Source organism: Rhinolophus sinicus, linkage group LG06 (assembly GCF_036562045.2).
Source record: "Rhinolophus sinicus isolate RSC01 linkage group LG06, ASM3656204v1, whole genome shotgun sequence".
NCBI classification, from domain to species: Eukaryota; Metazoa; Chordata; class Mammalia; order Chiroptera; family Rhinolophidae; genus Rhinolophus; species Rhinolophus sinicus.
The window spans coordinates 33,295,045-33,314,465 of record NC_133756.1 but is presented as its reverse complement, the minus strand read 5'-3'; the positions used below and the strand labels follow the sequence as shown (position 1 = coordinate 33,314,465).

The window sequence follows — 19,421 nt, the reverse complement described above, 5'->3', positions numbered from 1 at the left end:
TTGGAAAGGATGGGGCAAGTTCTTTATTAGCACTATTGGCCCCTAAGCTCAGACTACATGAGCAGGTAGAAATTCAATCATAAAAGACAGGGAAAGATTTTTCTCCTCCTTTCTTTGTATCACCTCCCATTGCCACAGGACCCTGCTGGCATAAATTATCGATCAGTCTCAGGGAGCAGGGAAGTAACTCTCAGCTACAGAGATGAGAATAAACCAAACTTGTCACCTTTCCTGCACAGTTTACAGAAGAGGCCAGTGTACTCATGTAAGTAGTTAACAGATGAATACCACCTCCTTCCTCTCATGCCTAAGTTCTATGAGCCTTTTACCGAGAGCATGGCAATGCCACCAAAAAACAAAGTCATCTTAAGGCAACCATAAAACACACAACATGATCAAGTACGCAAATGGCGGTCACTTAGTGTCAGAAACTGACCCAGTCCTTTAACCGTTGCTTAGCAACAACCGTTGGTTTTCCTCCTCTGTAAGGGAGGGCCCAACCACACTGACTAAGGCAATCATTGCTCTCATCAAAAAGCATTTATGAAGGGCCCACTTATGCTGCACTCTGTCCAAATGGAGGAAGGCAGACACGGCCTTCAAAGAGCAGACAGGGGTTACCTTTCACATTCTAGTAATGCAGAGTCCAATTAGTATGATTAGTGCTGGCCTGTGTGAGGAGACACATCAAGGAATGGAATAGACGTGAATTGTGTTTGAGGTTAGGACCCAGGAGACAGTTGGGGAGCTCAGCTTAGTTGGGTTTTCAGTGTCTGACTCCCATATGGGAGTAGTTTCTGTTGAGCCAGAGGCAGCCACAACGTGGTAGATGGATCCAGACTTTCATTCTCAGCTCTCGTTAACAATCTTGTGAAGTCACTTCACCTCTCACACAAAATGAGAGTGATGCATGATTTTAGGATCTCAGCCTCTCAGTCTAAACCTGTCATGACTCTATGATAAATCTTGTAGCAGCCTCCTACAGTCTGGACACATTCTTTACCAGTAACCAGTATTTCCCAGAAAACAAAACTCTCTCAACACTGTGGAGAAAAACAACCCAAATCAGAAATGCTTCAGTTCATAACAATAAGTTGCCAACAAAGGAAGAGAAGGATTCATCATCCTTCCAGAGTTTTATGTTCTAAGACTCTTGTAGTCTCCCTGTCTACTTACCAAATTGGCTGTTTAGTACAGAAATGAAAGTAAAATAGCTCCAAAGGGAAATTGTGTCCCAAGGAGTTACAGGAATGAGAAGGAGTGGACATCATTTACTTTACCAAATGCAGTAGCGAAAGCCACAAACAGGAGCACACTATTTCAAAGATAAATGTGTCTCTACTGCCTAATGTACACAGATCCTATTTTTCAGGTAAGAAACTGCCTTTACAAGAAAACCCTGTTAGAGCCTACCTAGAAATAATGTCCCCAGAGGAAATGGCTGAAACCCCTTTTCAACACAGACAAGCAAAGTTTGTGAATGAACCTTTAGTAACACAAATTCCTCCAATGCTTTCTTAATAAGCTTATGCCTAACACTAGATTCACGAACGCTGTAGAAATTGCAGTTATTTTTTGAAGAGAAAAAGATATTCTCTACATAAATGATTTCATTATTATTTGCCTAGACTGTATCTTTTCTATAAAATTGTGTGAATTTGTTGGAATAGGCTACCTTTAATAGTTATTTAAAATATCTGGACTAGCAAAAGCTGAAATTCAATTACACTTGATAGGAACATTTTGTTTATGGCTCAATTTTTTCTTTAGCTTCAAGGCTACATACAGAGATTATTTTCTTCTGAGGCCGATTCTTATGTAGTGATGGGATACTTCATCATTTTTCGATATTTCTCATCATACGACTAGTTTGTGCTTTGTGCAAAGATACATAGGCAAGTTAGGAACTCTTGGTAATGAGCTCTTAGTTAATTTAATCACATAGAAGTGGACTAGAATGATCTGAGAGAGTCATTCTGCTTCTAAATCTTGGCATTTCTAGGTTTCTAAGAATAAAGCAATCCAGGAAAGTAATACTACAAGGGGCTAGTATCAAACATGTGAAAAAGCTACTTTTAAGACTAATCTGGGCTTGTCAGGGTGTTGGTCACCTGGTTATCACTCAGGAGTGAATCTTAAGTGATCAAAAATATATCTTTCAGTCTGTCCATGACTAGATAAAGCAAGCACTTTCTCCTCATTGATAACCTCATGATGAAGTCAGTAGGTGAAAATTGTGCAAATGAAAACAAGGTGCCAAAGAGCGAGGAAGACAGTGCCAGTAGTTACCCTTGTGGGTGGCCATCTACGCAGGAGCCCATCTGAGACAGGCGCCTTATTGTGTGGGATCTTCCTGTTTTTGCAGCATGAAACAACTGCCGAAGTCATTAAAGTCACAATGACTTTACTAGGGACTAAATTTTGACTCATATTTTACACTTTGTTAGTCATAACTTAATAAGAATTCCCGGGCATTAGGAAAGTGAAGGGGCTGAAAATTCCTCCTGAAATCACAGAATGCTAGCTAGTGGTGGTAGAAGGAAGTTGAAACTGCAGTGACCCAGTTTAGTGAGAAATGGAAGTAAGGAGAGCTTGTCTCTGTTGTCTTAGTTCTGGCACTAATCAGATGGGCGATCTTGGGTAAGATGAATTAACTTCTTGGGGCTCAGTTCTTTATTTTTTTCAGCTGTGGGCTCAGTTTCAAGAGTTGTAAAATAGCTAATTTCTAAGGTTCCCTCTGATTTAAAAAAAGAAAACTGCTTCGTCCATACCTCTAAGTTTCCACGGGAAGAAACAAGGGCCCAAAGAAATGAAGAACTCTAATTTCTAAACACCTACACTTTTCTTTGCAAAATCTGATTTAAACAACAACAAAAGCAGGGATATAGTGTACTTTCTCTAAAGCCCCTTATCAAACTCATAATTTCCACAATTCTTAACATTTCAGATTATCTAACAATGTGCATCTCATCTCTTTTCTCTTTGCCTTTCCCTATAAACTTTACCATCTGTTTGAAACTGGATGTTCAGTTTCTTTAATGAAATGTTTGTGTTGTTTGAGAAGCAAATGAAATTAAATGGAGTTGATAACAGGTTTAAGAATGGGGCAATGAGGGTGGTAGAAGAGGGTAAGGGGGATCAAATATATGGTGATGGAAGGAGAACTGACTCTGGGTGGTGAACACATAATGTGATTTATAGATGATGTATTACAGAATTGTACACCTGAAATCTATGTAATTTTACTAACAATTGTCACCCTAATAAACTTTAATTTAAAAAAAAAAAGAAAGGAATTAGCATGCTATTGTCCATTAGCATCTACTTTACTAGAGACTAGTTTCATGATGGGCCATCCTAGCAAACAAGTCCTACCGCATTCATATCTGGAGCGAACCCCTGATCTATTGGGGAATATAATTAGGTCATTCTAACTGTTTGTGCGCCAAATAAGAATGAAACTCATCTAAATAGATTAGAATTGAATGATTCTCTTCTTACCTGTCTAGTGATAGGGTAATCCACAACAAATAAGTATATAATGCAAAACAAGCATGAACGTCTCTAACCGTAATTCTCCAACAAAATGTTGGCATTTATGAAGAAGCTAAAGCAGAATAAATTCCACTCACTGGTTAGAGGACAAGTTGCTCAAGTGACATTTTAAAAGTCAAAGTAGGGACAAACCATTAGAGCTTTCCTACAGAGAACTTAAAAAAAAAAATCAAAAGAGTTTAAATACAACTTTGAATACAACTTATCTATCACTTGAGACGAGGTCTGGAACAGCCCTCAAAATTATTAAGTGTTTCTTCCTACCTACCTATCCTCTTTGCTGCTGTCTGTTTTTCTTAGAATTTCTGGAAACTTTTCAAGAGGAAATTTGGCACACATTATCGGGACACTAAAAAATCGAACTTTCCTAGACTCAAAGTAATTCCTCTAAGAATGTTTAGAGAAATTTCTCAGACCTAACATTCCGCTATGTCTAAAAGTTGCTGCAGTGACACAATTAAATGGGCAAAAGATACTATAATTATTTATACCCAAAGACTTATATCTTCATTATGCATTTTTAACTATATGTACATATATACTCACACACTATATTTATAAACTATACAAATAATTACATATATATGTTTCCACATATATAGGGTTGCCAGATTTAGTAAATAGAAATTCAGGACACCCAGTTAAATTTAAATTTCATATAAGCAACAAATGTTTCTTTTTAGTGTAAGTATATCCCAGATATTGCATGGTCCAAATATCCCATGAAGAGACTGGATATCAAAATCATACACTAATAACACATCAGTTTTAGAGGCCCTGTATATTTTTAGATAAATGCCCAAACTTATTCTTTTTGACAAAGGTCTTTCCTTCTGGTGAGTAATACGATAAGACCTGCAACAGTTACTAACTGGCGCTTCACAATTTTATTTTATATATGTGACCCCTCCCCTTTAATCTGGCTGGTAATAGAGATAAACAAATAAACCAAAGATACTTTGGCAGATCTGGGGTGCTGGCTTGATAATTGAATATTGGAGAGGCTTTTTTCCAATAGATGACAAAAACCATCGTAGCAATTTAGAAAAATCAAGGAATCAAAGCTCACTATTTAGTTATTCTTTTGTTTTTCCATTTAAGTTTTTACAACGTTTCCTGTACATAATGGCTAATATTTAACCTCAAACTTCTAAAGCCAGTTCTAATGCCATGGGATGTTCATGTGATTCCAAAGCAGATGACTAAGGTCTTTTGAACCATTTCGCAGCCAGAAGTTCTACAACCTGTTATATTTTTGAAATTAGAAATCTTACCATGGATCAGACCTATGGAATATCCATTCCAGTGTCCTCTCCTGACTAGTAGAAAATAAGACCTATATTTCAGGACCTTCATATCTGACTTGAAAGCAATGATACAGAGCAGGGACATCAGCCCCCCAAACATTATACTTTCCTTTCATAACCCCATAAGTATTGATCATGATTCTCTTTAAAAACTGATTTCCAAATTGTATTCTATAAAATCTCCTGGGTTGTTTAAAATCCTTCACTAAGTATTGCCTTATTAAAATTTCCAATATTTTTGCAGCCACAAAAATCTACCATAGCTTGTTCTTGAGATGACCACTTTAGCCCTTTAAATCATCGTGTGGAGTGTATTGTGTTAAATATTAATAATATTGACTTCAGCTAGCAATTTTCACATACCCCTTGAGATAAAAGATAACGGGATGCCTTGAAACCTAGCATTGGACTCACTGTCTCTGGATTAGCAATTTCCCAGGGCTGGAACAGCCCCTAGCCTGGAAATTTTCAAGATAAACTCTAGGGACCATCAAACAAATAAAAAAAAAAACCTGAGCTACATAGACATCGTTTCTGTCCCTGAAAGCAAATATGTTGTCTGTTTTGGTATTTTGGTATGCCTATGCTAGAACATGCACTTGCAAATTGAGAAGAATCTGCCACAGGTTGGATATTCGAAAATAATTTTAAACCATGAAGAGTGAAAGCGGTAGTCTTATATAATTTCACCCTTTCAAAAAAGATAATTATACTTGCTTTGAATTTTTTTTTCTATAATTGGCTACCATAATTTAGAAAAGATGAATGGATGCTTTGCACAACAGTGCACCCCAAGATGTATAGGTTTGTTGCGCTTACGGAAGGCTTGTAAAAATAGTTTCAGAGTTGGATACATGGGCATAGAGGAAGTTCTGGTTACAGGTTTACCTTACCAGTGGGGTCTAACAGCACAAAGAAAAGTCCAGAAGCAGACGCAACAACATTCTAGCATGACATAGGATCAGCTGAGAATCCAACTGAGTTTGGAAATAAAATCCAAACTTGGCAAGTTGTTGAGTTATTTGGAGACTAAGTTTTTCCATCTTTAAAAGGGGAAGTTTAGAAATTATATACATATATACAAAGTGATTGGCAAAATGTCTGAGACTATTTTAGGACTTGTAGTTTATTCCACAGGACTTGTGCTTGAAGCTGAGTTTTGTCTTTAAATTTTAAAAGAATAGGAGCTCATGGTACCTTCTTCACTTGGGCTTGCATTTGGGTGGAGGTTCTTGTTGGCTCTTCCAAACCTAAGCTCTTTTCTTCTCATTGTTGACAAAGCTTGTACAATGAACTACAGAATTCCCACAAGATGCTGCTGAAGGTGTGATGCATTGATGTCATGTAGATTACATGCCACAGGAGTTACTCCTAGAAATTCTGCCTCACTGGTTGACATTTAGATTATTCACTAGTCTAAGGAGTGTAAACCAGAATTGCCAGAAAGATAGATGAAGATAGATGAAGCCTGTCAAAAGAAACAATAACTCAAAATGGCCTTGCATTGAAGCCATAACATAAAAAAAAAAGCTCTTTGGAGATTTCCAGCTGTTGTTAACTCTAACCACTCATGATGCCATGATTTAGCCAATTTCCTCAAATTAAGAGACTTTAAAACTCTTTATGTGTTAACCAAAAGCCATGAATGGCCACAAATTGCCTGACAGAAGGGTAATTGCTCCAAGTATGCATTTTGCTCAGATTTCCTCAGTTGAGGTCAATCCTGTAATGCATCTGAAATAATTGAATATGTGGCTGGGGGAGGGGTGAGAGGAGTATCAGCAATACGTCAAGAATGAAAAATATAACCAAACAAGGACAGAATGACTAATGCTACTCTCCAGACACAACAGATACGGAGCGTAGCTGAGTTTCAGACACATTTTCGTGAGTAGATTTCCAGTTGAGTGTGCAATAGCTATTGCCAGTCTCTGAAGGGCTTAGACACTTGTCCACAGGGTGCAGAGAGAAAGGTAAACCGAATACCCCAATGCCAAGCCAAACACCAGCAAAAACGTGCTTCATATTTCTGCTCATGAGGAAAGAGCATTTGTCCCTGTTGACTTTGTCTGCTGTTATCTGACTTTGAGTCCAGGGAGCAAGATTTCACTGTTTCTGAGGGTACTTTAAAGGGTCACTGTGAAACAAGTGGGGATTTCTCATTCAACCTAACAATTAGAAAAACTACAATTAGGCTTGGAAAGCACCTAAGTGTAGCATGCTGCATTGTATAGAAAACAGGTTTCCTGGGTTCTAAAATGGATCTGGCACTAACAACATAGCTGGTCCTAGACAAATTAGATGAAGTTTCTGAGCCTCATGCAATTGATCCAACAAATATTTATTTGAATGCTTACCAGCTGCCTAGAGCTACTCTAAATGCTGTAACTACAAGAGTGAACAAGGTAAACACAATTCATGTCCCCAGTAACCTGACAGTCTAAGGGAGTAAAAACTAAGTTCCACAACAAATCCCAAAAATCATAAATTGTGACAGCAAACTGTGAAACAAATAAGCTATTGAGTTAGGATAATTAGAGAAGGTGTCTTCAAAGAGATAACATCTAAACTGAGGTCTGGGAAATAAAAAGGAGGCTTGGTTGAGCTCTAGCTTTAAAAATACTATAACTATATGTTGTGTTAGCAAGTCATATAAGACTGTAATAAATTTCCCTGTGAATTTATCTTAATTTTTAATCACTTGACTTTAGAGCAGAAAGAACAAGATTTGATTCTAAGCATCACCATTTAGTAGCTGAAGGACTTAGAAAAATCAATTATCTCTCTTGCATCCTGGTTTCACAGTGAAAATGAGAATATCACATACTTTCTTCAAGGTGAGCATCATATGAGATAAATAGGTGAGAGCCTATGTATGCAGGATAGGGATCTTCAGATATGTTTCCTTACATGCAACCTTGGATCTAGCAACACAAAATTACAAACATTTATACATTTAAAGAGAGTGTCCCTTTATTTAATACTCTCTCCTGGCACCATAGGAAATTTTGGAAGCAAATAAGTTTTAAGTGAAGAGATGGGCCTTAAAGATCCCTGCATTGCCCCATAATTAGTCTTCCCTCAGGCAGAGTCAAAGATCTTGGGGGAAACAGATCATGTGGCTGGATTTGAAAAGCAATGATCAAAACAGAAAAATCTTAGGTGGCCAGATGGCTCAGTTGGTTAGAGTGCGAGCTCTCAAAAACAAGGTTGCCAGTTCAATTCCCGCATGGGGTGATGGGCTGCATCCCCTGCAATTAAAAAGACCAAAAAAAAGTCTGGACCTGGAACTGAGCTGCGCCATCCACAACTAGATTGAAGTCCAATGATTTGGAGCCAATGGGCCCTGCAGAAACACACTGTTCCCCAATATTGCCCAATAAAAATAAAAAAAATAAAAAAAGGAAAAGAAAACTCTCTCCTGAATTATTCCTCAATAATATCTCCTCATGCTTCATTTCCTTTATGAAAAAGAGCTCATAGTTTACTCATTTTAACCCAATATATTGGGTTCCTGTTTTTGTTTGTTTATTTTTGGCAAGGTTCTCCTATTTTAGGATTTATTCAGGACCCTGAAGGGTCTTTTTTGAAAGGCAATTTGTGACCTTCCTCAGTTTGAAATTTTTACTATGCCAGACATATAATACAGCATTAGATGATGACCTTATCTTAATACCTTAAACATGCAAAAGAAGAATATTAGTAAATCTTGATGAGATATTATCAGGGAAGTTTCCATGCAATGGGTAAGAAGGATGCAAATACATTTTGTGCAACCAGATCCAGAGTGTGTTAAAATACAGCGCAGAAAAATTCAGTAGCAGCTCACCTGACAAGAACACAAATAATGTACTGGACCTGGCCAAGAAAAACATAACCATTGCCTCAATAAGCGCAGATATATCTAAATCATTCTGACTCAATTAGAGACTAGAGCCAACAGTAGCAATCTCAATGGATAGAAGCTGAGGCAGGAGGGCACTGTGCCCTTTCAGGCTGGCAGATGAGTAGAATTCTGGATGGTTATATTGCCCTTTCTGGGCTATGAGTGAGATATTTAGAGCAGGAACTGAAGTCCATTTCATTCGTGACCCATCAGCAGGTCCCCTTCTCACAATCAAATGGACGTGCAGAAGTATACTGGAAACGCACATTATCACTAGATGCTCTAAGAATGTTCCATAATTTAAATTTTTTGACAATGCTAAAGAAAATGTCCTTCTTTAATATGGAAAAGGTCATTAACCAGCTTAGCATTGGTGGAAAAAATAAAAGAGGTTAATTATCCAAAATCCCCATGTCAACACATTTTGTAAATGACCAAATCAGAGAGCTTTTGAAATAATTGGGGAGAGCTAGTCAAAATCAAATAAACCTAAAATCAACTACCAGGAACTGACAAAAGCCTTCATTTGCTTTTCACTTCTCTCATTACAGTTAAAGAGAAACAGAGCCCTGCCTCCTTGATACTTTTTAAGCCTTTGTAAGCAAATGTGGAGTCTCAAAAATTCAAACACAATTTCAGGCCTCAAGACCTTGCAATCTGGAGCAGACATAAATAAAACCCCAGATAACTAAAATGTTGGCTATTATACTAACTGACAAGATAGATAAAAGCATGGTCTATAAAAATGTGATCAAAGCCAGAGTAGTTAAGGCAGAGTTGCAAAAAAAGAAAGCCAACAAGTTTGGCATACTAGGAATAGGCTCCTAGTATAGGGCTTGGTGATATGTTTAAGCCAAAGGGAAGTTCTCTAGACAATGGAAAACCAAGAGAGAGAGGGGGGTAAAGTCCTATATTTGATTTGTAAGTTATAATAAAATTCTTACTTATAGTCTTAAGGCATGTTTTCGATAGATCTTCTGATATCATGGATAGAGAGAAAGCTAGAAGACCACTGTTTCAATCAACAGGAGCCACTAAAATGTTTGTCTATTTTTTTTTTTTAACTCTGTCAGTTCTTTTCATATACGCAAATGATTTTCCTGGCTATTAAAATTATCCCCCCCTTCTAATGGAATCTCCTTTTATATAGTTTAGCTTTTTAATTCAAGTCTACTATATCTTATTCTAATAGCCCAAACACTAAGCTGTGTAACCTTCCCCCTCCCCTGAAATTGGGAATTTTCTTTTTATTTTCTACATGATATGTTAAGAATTGTTACCTCACTTGGTCCTATTTAGTTATATAAGTAATGATTAAAAATGCGTAGATACCAAAAAGCTAAAGTGAGACTATCAGGTATATCTTAGCCACAGAATAATTTCCCTTAATGAACATTATAACTGAGATAATCATGTCTTTCTGTCCTTTTCCCTTTATTTTTTCCCACATCTCCTCATTTTAAGTAATTATATTAGTAGTTCAGAATTCATCAATATTTTACAACAAAATATTTGCAATTTGCTTAACTTTGACCTCTACAAATACTAAACCTCATCTTAAGCTCCTTAAAGACATAAAAATGTGTCTCTATCTGCTATAAATGAGGTTTGTTTGATTTTAAATGTTTATAAGGCATTAATTACATTGATATTTTATCTAAATATGGAGCTGCTAACACTATTGAACCCAACTCCAAGATGTTGGTAATATGACTGAAAAATCCAAAAATCATATTTGAGTTGTGAGAATTTGGCATAATCTGGGTTACTGGACAGAAACATTCTAAGGTGTAGGGAGAGGGCCAAACTGAGATCACCGTCTCGATTTCAGCATCCTAAGCTAAGTAGCAGAGAGAATCCAAGCATGACTATTTTTCACCAATTGGTAAAACTCTCCAATTTTACCACCTTCAGTTTCAGAGAGAGGAAAGGAACCAATACGAAGAAGTTGAGGGCAGTTATACGAATCACGGGATTTTTACTACTCAATCTTTGTCATTGGGGTTAGTGGAAAAGCAAATAACTATCAAGAGCATTAAAAATGTTCATGTCCTTTAATCCATTAATTCCATTTGTGGGGATCTAACCTAAGGAAAGAATCAGATTACTTTTGTAAGATGAGACTATTTTTTCCCTGCAGATAGATAGATAGATAGATAGATAGATAGATAGATAGAGATATCTACAGCTAGATAGATATAGATATCTATAGGTAGATAGATATCTATGTCTATATAAGTCATATGGTATATTTAATTCAGAAATTAAAACAGCAAAACGTGAAGAAAAACAACCAATTGAAAGCAACTCATTCCAACTATTTTGATCACAAAACTTTCAGGAATGCTAACTTAGTTCTCCTTGGTTGAAATGATTCAGTCATGTAGTTTTTACTCAAGAAAGGTAAATGGACAATGAGGAGGTTAAAATCAATGCAAATGAAGGGGGGGATGCTCCCTGTCTTTCCTAAGCTGAATCAACCTTTCGCTGAAGAGGACTAGCAAGCTAAATTTGTAATTAGACCTGTATTTTAGACCCCGATTCTTCACTAGTTAACCTTATGACTCTGGAGAAGTCGTGTCATAATAAAATTAATTTTTATTTACATTGTGTTTTATATTTTAAAAAGATCTTTGGAGTACATTAGGTATCTTATCCTCAGCTTTTATAATCCTCCTTTATAAAATGAAGTTTTCAAATAGATCATAGCTAAGGCTCTCTTTTGGGGTTAAAGTTCTGGGATTTTGTCTAATGCAACCATATGAGACTTTACCTAGAAAGAATATATTTAGATCTTTTTGGTTTGATTTAGCAACTTTCACCATCCACACTGATCAATGACCTTAGATAGTTGCCAAATTAACACTTCACTTTGCCTTGTCTGATTGCTGTAGCACACAACCTATATGACTGAGTTGAAAAGATAACTTCTCTTCTTACTTTTTTCTTTCCAAAATAACTATTTAAAATTTATCTTTTCAGATAGCAAAACCTCTTGTGCTAAACCTAAATTTTTTAAATTGGTTTAGTTACTTTTACTTCCTATTTGTACTCAAATTTCATTTTTATAATCGCTGAAGTTTATAACATTATGCGCTAGGCTGTTAGCAAAGAGTGAAGGGAAGTTGGCCTTTGAAAGGTTTTAATGATCATTTTTATAATTGCCATATTTTGAAGAGCTAAAAAAAGAGATGTAATTGAACCATGAAGATGAATTTTGTTTTCAATAAATTCACTAACTTTCAATCTCTGAAGGCTTTAGGTTAGAAAAACGGTATCTTTTAAAATCTCAAGCAATTAGCAGAAGGAAACATGTGACTGATCAACAGCATTCCGTGATTAATAGCTTTTAAACTACTCCATAACGAGAAAAAGATTATTAGACACTTCCCAAAACAGAAACAAAAGAAACAGGAGTTTTACTGTCTTCTTCATTTCTAAATAACTGAACAGTCTTTTCTTTGTGGAAACACTTGGCTACTTTAAAGTAAATCAAACAAAGGAAGTTACAGTAAAATATCCAGGAGACTAAACAGTTGGGCACGGGTTGAGGGAAACATCACGTACAAATGGGCAAGGCAGAGGAGCCTGCAGGTCCCTGAAAAATGCTTAAGTGGAGGGATGTGCCGTGATGCACATCAACAATTGGCACAGTGTCTTCAAGAATGTGAATCTATTGACTGTGGCACCAGTTTGCCCTGGCATCCTCTGGTTTGGTGGTAAGTCCTGGCTTCCAGAGAGCTGAGCGATCCCCACTTGCTGAGCACACTTTTACTTAGAAGTAAAATGTTTGGGGAGAATAGTACAAGAGTAAATGCCACCCTTGGCTTTTCTTTCATTGATAACAATGGCTTAGATGTTGGGTGCCTTTTAGACTGGGACATAGTCTAAAAGGAAAAAAAAGACAAGAAAGAAGTACGAAAAAATGTAAAACAACTATTTTTTTGCATTAGTATATTGTAATTCTATTTTTCAAAACTAGTGTTCTAGAATTATATTTGACATTCTAAACATAATTATCGGATATTTTTTCATGTGGAAAGGCTCCCCTTAAAATGACTTATTTATCAGATTTTAAGAATATAATGTGCTCCCTTATCAGCTGGCCGGAGGCAACAATCAAAGATAATGTTACCTTACTTCATTCCTGCTTATTAGTTAGAGATTTGCTCACTTGGGGGATTTTCAAGTGAGCTGGCGGAAAGATTGGACTAAATGGATTAGAATTCAGTGAAGGAAATGGCTGTGTAAATACTAATGCAAAATATTTAAATTAAGCAAAATAGATTACATTTCAAATTTATTACAAAGCACTAGACAATGTTCAAAATCTTCGATTTGTTAAGTTTTCATAGGACTAGAACTTGGAATACTGAATTACACTCTCAATAATACAACTCTATTTTTATCATAGAAAGAGTAACTGAAATAATGCCAGATAAGAACAAACGCTTAATCTTCTCTTTCATCTTTGTTTGAAGGCAAAGTCCAAGGAAGACAGTCTACATGTTACTTCTAGGAAATTTTCCTATATTAATTATTGTCACGGAAGCATCATTCTTCTATTTTATGTTCATGTTGCGTGCATTAGAAAAGACATAGTATATGATAAAATTGTCCCAATTTTTTGAATAATAATAAATTCAGAAAAGAAAACAGAATAACCTCTCTATTTTCTTTTTATTTTGGAGGTTGGGTAAAAAGGGAATTTGAGGGTAGGTTAAGGTCCTTTAAACAAAACTTTACTGTCTTACGTTAGCCCATGTTATAGAATTTTGGGAAACAAATAGCCTTGAATTTAACAAACTGATCCATAACAGGCAGTGGATTAGTTTAACATTGTTATTTACAATTTATGAGTGCTTTACCATCATTTTCTGTAACTATGGCTATTCTTTCCCCTCTTCTTGCTTCCTAGCCAAGAAGACTAAGCTTAAGGTGATTTATGGTTGGTCTCACTGCACATTAGGATTTTAAATAAGATCTAATGAATGATGGCCAGAGTGCAAAGAGTAAGACCTCCCAGAAGCCACAACAAAATTCCCTTATAAGAGATATTAAATACCTCTATATTTCTGTACTTATCTACCCCCTTGGGATCACTGATGGTGAAGACAGCCTGGGTGTGAATCCTGGCTCTCTAGGCAATTTATTTCAAGTCTGTAAGCCTCATTTTACTCGTCTGTAAAACAGGGGGTAATAGTACCTATTTCAAAGGGTTTCTGTGAGTATTAATGACAGAATGCAGGTAAGGAGCTTAGCACAATGTCTGCACACATAGTATACACCTGTAAACATCGGTTGGTTGTTCACTATTATTATCCTATCACTAAATGCAAGAGCTGAAGGAGACCATGAAGATAGTATTCTCCAATTATCTTGTTTTGCAGATAAGAAAAAGGCAAAGATACAAAACGATTTCATTGTTTAAGATAACACACCTAAATTGAGGCAGGGCTGGAACTCAGACTCATGGCTTAGTCCCTGGCTCTTTTCACTTTGCTGCCTCCAGTTCTACATAAATCTGAGCAGTAAGAAGGTCAAAATATGTGTGAGTTCCCCCACTTGGCTGTCAATACTAATTTTCATCCTATTCTGCTTTCTAATCCAGGGTCACCGCTAACATTTGTGAGGCCATGCACCATAAGTGGAAAATACACCAAAATGTAAATTGACCTACTTCCAGCACTCCTACCTTGAAAGACATCCCTTCTTAGCAGCTTGGAAGGCCAGATTGAATTTAGAATTCTTGAATTCCTTGGATATGACAGTGCAAGGGGATCTACCTCCTGGACCACACCCGGCCCTATTCTTTCTCGCTGACCTAACACTACCTGGGACCCCGTATATGGGCTTTCCTAGGCCCTCTGCCGCAGCCTGCAAGTCCAAGCTCCTCCCACATAACTCTCAATAGCTGAATGTTGCCTCTTGTCTTCTCCTTGGGCCTAAGGATGTACACTCGTGCAGCACGCCCCGGAAAGTGGCGTATCCAGGCCCCTGGAAATGGGTTCAAAGCCATTTAGGCAGAGAACTTAGGAGTCCAATGGATACAATGCGGTCTGGAGAAGGGAGCACAACTGCTCCCTTGGCCTGGAAGACTCCTCGCCTCTTGGAGTCGAGTGTAGCTGGAAGCAGACCAGGCTGGAGCACGGGGCCGGGAAAAGGACCCCTCTTGCCCTAAGTGTGGTACTGCTTTAATTATATCTAATTAATTTTAGGCAAGAGTGAAATTAATCCCTTTCAGAAGTTGATCACCTGCCTATCATTTTCCTGACAGAGTTCTAAGATGACTCTCTTGACCAATAAGATCTATTTCCTTTCAGTTCTGCTGGATCCAACAGTTCCAATACTCACTGATTATTCAGTTAGCTAGAAAATGACTCAGCCAACTTTAGGGCAATCAGTCTATCATGATCACATTCAAGTGTTACACAGCTTGGGCTCCAGGTGGATCCAGGTTGGTACAATTGTATGACTTCATTCTTTTCCACCCAAGAGCACAGGCAATTAGATGCCTTTATGTTCAGTACGCCAGGAGGACCACCCTTGAACAACCAGAAAAATAAATGTACACAGCCCGGGCGACTCAATTACCCTGTGATGATGGTATCTGTAGCTGAGTTCATGACGCCTTCAGAGAAAAAGGACCTACTATCTACCATTCCTATCTTATAGATTTCCTTAGCAAACGCTTACTGAAGTGCTAGGTCCAGAAGCTTCATTCTAAAGAGAGTACTGATATTATTCAGGACTGTTCTTTTAAACAATAGAACATCCATTTTCCTAACTGGGCTCAAACCTTTGCAGCACTCATAAAATAGTCCCAGGGCAAAGCCAGTCTAGAAAGAAAAGGATTGTGGAAGGTGTTAGAACAGTGACAAGTTGCTTGTACACAGCTCCTTACTGAACACCATAGCAAGTTCATCCTTAGGAAAACATTCCACACGCTGTGTATGAATGACCCCTTTGACATTTTTTCACCTGAAAATTTTAGGCAAGTAACTCTGTCTCTCAGTAAAAGCTCCCTCTTGATCATCAGTCACCACTACGCCTCACTGGCATTGTTCTGTGTTGGTCCTTGCTCAGCCACTGTTGTTGCAACTCTGTACTTTTCTGACTGTCTGTCAGGAAGGAGACAGGAAATTCTAGTCACCCTCACAGCAGCTGCGCCATTCCTCCTATCCTCCTCCAATGACGTCGATTGGCTTTGGTGACACGAGGTCAGGAACTGAGCCCCAGTGAAGGTCAGGAAGATAGGTCAGTGTTTATGCCTGTTGGGCTGGGGATCCTGCTGAGGCTATTTGGTTTCTTCCTTTCTATACTGTTTCTCTTTCCGTTCCTCTTTTTATACTGCAGAGCCAAAGCATCCTGTTTTCAAAACATCTGACTGTTTTGCCACTGAGACACTCATGCTCTGATGCTTTTCACTGAAGTGTAAAACAATTCTTCTAATTCAGAAGGTGACAAAGTTGAAACACCAAAATTAATGAACAAATCTATGAAGGCAATCTGTCATTAAAGAAAACAGTTCTAACGCATCTAACTGAACTTGGGCTGTTGAGAAAAGGGTCACTAGATATCCTTTACCTCTTGAAAAACAAAGTCATTGCCTCATAAAACTCCCACTTAGTTTATTCCACCTTGCTGAAATTCTTGGGGGGAAATAATCTATGACATTAACCCACCTGACTTCATTTTTCTTTATAATTCTGGGATTCCATTTGGCCTGTGGCCAGCATTAAGAAATGAGAAAACTGGGGGCCAAGAAAACTATGTTTTTATAAATCACAGAAACAGTTCCTTGTCTGTAACTCTCTGGGCTCTGAATCACAGTTGGGAAAGCCAGTTCTACTCTTTAAGTCACAATTTTCTTCAAAATGTGAAAGAGTTAAGAAAGAACAACAAAGAAAGAAAGAAAAAAAAGAACACACAACCCTACCCAGATGAAGTAAATATGAGAGATTGCTTGCGTTTCAAAAACTCCCTAGACACAGTCAACTCTCTACGAGCTGCGGGTAGACCTGCACCTATGCAATTCCCAAACTCCCCCCTAAGAAAAACACTGGCTTGCCCATCACCATTCTTAAGTTCAGAAGCTGCAAACACAACTTGTCAGTCACTTAGCTGGTCAGAACTAGAGACACATAATTTTTTGCAAAGATGTAAAAAAATTGATGTTATCATTTTTGAACTTTTGAAATGAACACTATTGATAAGTTATCGTTTATTGAACTTTTACTATACATCAGGGGCTTTGCTGAATGCTTTTCATGCATTACATCTCATTTAATCTTCACAGCAACCCAGTGAGGTAAGTACCATTTTTATCCCTGTTTTACAGGTGAGAACAGTCTTAAAGCAGTTAAGTAAGTGGGCCAAGGTCAAGTAGCTAATAAACGATAGAGACAGGATTTGAACCATGGTCTTTTGATTCCAAAGCCCATACTTTTTACATACTGCTCTACAGAACATTTCACACTCACTTTCAAGTCTGTATCTCAGAGCTTTGCCGTGGCTCCTTTGTTCAGTTAGAGTAAGAAAAGGATGCCCAAATAAGACTGCACAGTAACGATGATGATGATGATGATGACGATGATGGTGACTACACTTTTAAACAGTAACTTGGATAGAACGCTCCAATAGTTTCAACAACATTTAAAATCGAATATGAAATTTTATTTTTCATCACAGATAACTCAGTTCCCAAGAAACTAATGTAGATCAATTTCTTTTTGGTGGCCACAAAAATATTCTCATTATATGATATGTGCCATGGATTAAACATTACCCGAGACAATTATCTGGATAATCAAGACTTTGGGGGGGGGGGGGGAAGTAGCTAAGTCAAAAGAGTGAGATCTTTTTAAAAATTGACATTGGCTTCAGCTGTCAGCTGGATATTATTCATCCACTGGATAATTGCTTTGCCCTACAACCTTTCCACTGTAGACTTAGAAGATGGGTGAGGCTGAATGCCTTCTACTTAAACTTAAGCTAAGTGCGTCAGAATTCAGGTTTAGCCCTTTCTTTAGGGTTAGCTCTATTCAACTTTCATTGGTTTCTGCACATGACACCATAAAGGAGGCGCGGAAGCCTGAAGTGATTGGAATTCTTACCAGGACCTACACTATCTCTGGTCTGAGTCTTATTAACTATGACACTGAATACAAACAATTTAAAATAAATTTGCGATATAGACAACGTCTAATTTTACCATTCCAGACACAAAACCTAGCTAGAATCTACAACACAGCAACACTCAAAATGAAAAAGAATAGCAATTTGCAGTTTCTCAATGAGTATTCTTTCGCCCACACTAGAGTTAGTTGCCTTTGTTACTTAGTGACTCCAGAAGAAAGTTGAGCATATCCTTGATGGTGAAACCTGCTGCAAAGCTGCCTCCAAATATTGGATCTACATTTTGTATGGGTATCAATGATCACAAAATACACAGAACAGAGTGTCTGTTGATGTTGGAAAGTAAACGGAAGCAAGTGGGAAACATTTTCTACATGGAGTCCCAAGGTGGTTTGGGGAAGTTAAGCAGTTAAGCCCTCCCCGTGGGGAGGCAATTGGTTAAGATTTACAACAGCCTGGAAAATCCCAGAATTTAGACTTCAGCTTAAAATAGTTAAGCCTCAGACATTTTCTCTTTTTTTCCGACTTGAATATGAATTAAAATGGGAGAAAGGGACTTATTATTGTTATTATTGTTATTTTGCCCATCACTAACCAAAACACAAAGACTAAGAAGAGTTCCCCACTCCCCCACCCAGGACCTCCTAAGGAGGCAACGCTTCCTCTGCTCAGATCCTTTGAGCAGGAGCCAGCCTGCAAGCCTTGCCAAGAAGGTGGTACTTTAACCCCAGGAAAGAGGGAGGGGGGACACACATTCGCTAGTGCACCTCCTGGGCTGGAAAGGGCAAGCAGGCAGGTGTGGAGCAAAATCTCTTCCCAAGCCCCAGAACCATAAGACAGTAAGACAACACCTCAAGCTAGTCTGAACAGGGATTCTGAAAATGTGTACTTATGAGGGATAATGTTAAGGCTGTACATACACACAGACAGACAGACACACACACACACACACACACACACACACACACACACACATACACGGGAAAAATACAAACAAAAAGCAACAACTCTTACTACATAAGTTAGCCCTCTAAATCCAGGTGTTAATTAAACAAATAATATAATGATAGATCATTAACGTTCTTCAACACTAAGTTTTATCTGACGATTGTGAATAAAACCATTTCTTTGCAGTATGAGTGGACATTTATTTCAAATGATTCCACTTTGAAAAGCAGCAAACTTTTAAGAAAAAGACTTTATCTTTTTGGAGACAAAGTATATTTTCTCTCTCTCTCTCTCTCTCTCTCTCTCTCTTTCTTTCTTTTTTTCAATCATAGCCATGTCTGCATCACAAAATAAGTGTTAGAAAATCCCAGAATGTCCTTCTGAGAAGAATTTCAGAATTTATGAAACTTCAGGGCAAACCATTCTCTCCGTTGATACATATGGCGGTCACATTATTTTCTTCATATATATATATATATATATATATATATATATATATATATATATATTTATATATAGATAGAGATATATGTATATATCTCTATCTATATATGTCAAATACTTGATTGCAATGCCATATTTTACAC

The 19,421-nt window shown here is 37.5% G+C and overlaps 1 protein-coding gene across 11 annotated transcripts in view; it reads right to left on the bottom strand.

Annotated features, from left to right (window-relative positions):
• PDE4B (phosphodiesterase 4B) overlaps positions 1–19,421 on the bottom strand; it is a 564,992-nt gene that overhangs the window by 21,091 nt on the left and 524,480 nt on the right. The window lies entirely within an intron of this gene.